The sequence below is a fragment of the Chrysochloris asiatica genome, unplaced genomic scaffold, assembly GCF_000296735.1.
Source record: "Chrysochloris asiatica unplaced genomic scaffold, ChrAsi1.0 scaffold00531, whole genome shotgun sequence".
Taxonomy (NCBI): Eukaryota; Metazoa; Chordata; class Mammalia; order Afrosoricida; family Chrysochloridae; genus Chrysochloris; species Chrysochloris asiatica.
Genome location: NW_006409049.1, coordinates 662,711 through 664,282, shown reverse-complemented (window position 1 = coordinate 664,282; position 1,572 = coordinate 662,711).

The window sequence follows — 1,572 nt, the reverse complement described above, 5'->3', positions numbered from 1 at the left end:
TGAGGACCTGGGTGGGGTCGGGGTGATAGGCTTGCATGGTATATCTTTTGGTTGGTTGATGATGCATGGAGGGGATTGTAACAATGCCAATGAAACTATATATGATAAGATGAATGTAAAGCTAATGTTCTCCCACATAAACTATCACATAATTCACAACAAACATTTGATAAATGAATAAATAAACAAACTACACACACACATACACACACACAAAGAAATCAAACGACGTAGTGCATTAGGCAAATATTCTGCACAAGACCTTTATAAAGTGTTGAAGAGCAAAGATGTCAGTTTGAGGACTAAGGTGCACCTGAACCAAATCATGGTATTTTCAATAACCTCATATGCATATGAAAGCAGAACAGTGAATAAGGAAGACTGCAGAAGAATTGATGCTTTTGAGTTATGGTGTTGGAAGTGAATACTGAAAGTGCCATGGGCTGCCAAAGAGCCAACAGATCTGTGTTGAAAGAAGTACAGCCAGGGTGCTCCTTGGAGACCAGTGTGGCCATACTTCATCTCTCATGCTTTGGACATATTGTCAGGAGGGACCAATCTCTGGAGAAGGGTACCATGTTTTGTAAGGTGGAGGAGGGTCAGAGAAAAAGAAGACCCCGAGGGAGATGGATTGGCCAAGTGGCAGAATCCATGGGCTCAAGCATGGCAGCAATTGTGAGGTTAGCCCAGGAGAGGGCAGTGTTTCATTCTGTTGTGCATAGGGTCCCTATGAGTAGGTTCTGAATGGATGGCACCTAACAACAGCAACAACAATGACTAATGATTACTCATATGTTTGCTTGCTGCCAGTTTGTCTTCCTTGGAGAAGTGTCTATTCATGTGCTGTGCTCATTTTTTAATAAGGTTATTTGCCTTTTTCTTGAAATTGTGTTGTATTTTCCTATACAGTTTAGAGATTAGTCCCTTGTGTCATGTGTTGTGAAAAAATATTTTTCCCCATCTGCAGGTTCCCTTTTAACACTTCTGGTGCATTCTTTGATTCACATAAATTTCTAATTTTTAGTGTGTTCTAGCTATCTAATTTGTCCTCTCATGTTTGTGTGAGGTTTTTTTTTTTTTTTTTGCCATGTTTGATAGTCTATGTATGCCATATATTAGAACCCTTACTTTTGTTTCTATATTCTCATTGATAATCTTCATAGTTCTGGAAATTACATATAAATCTTTAATCCATGTTGAGTTCTATGGTGTAAGGTATAGGTCTTATTTCATTCTTTTGCAAATCCATTTCCAGTTTTGCCAGTATCATTTGTTGAAGAGACTATCTCTTCTCCATTTAATGTATGTTGGCTCTTTGTTAAAGATCCAACTATATTTGGATGGATTTACTTCGTGGTTCTCAGTTCTGTTCCATTGATGTATTTGTCCTTCATCGTACCAATACCATGTTGTTTTGACCTTTCTGGTAAAAGATTTACTGTATTGGAAACCCTCTATGGAGTTGCTGCATATTGGAACTGACTTAATGGAACTTAACAGCAACAATGATAACATACATGTGAAAGTTAAACAATGAACAAGGAAAAACAGAATAATTGATACATTTGAATT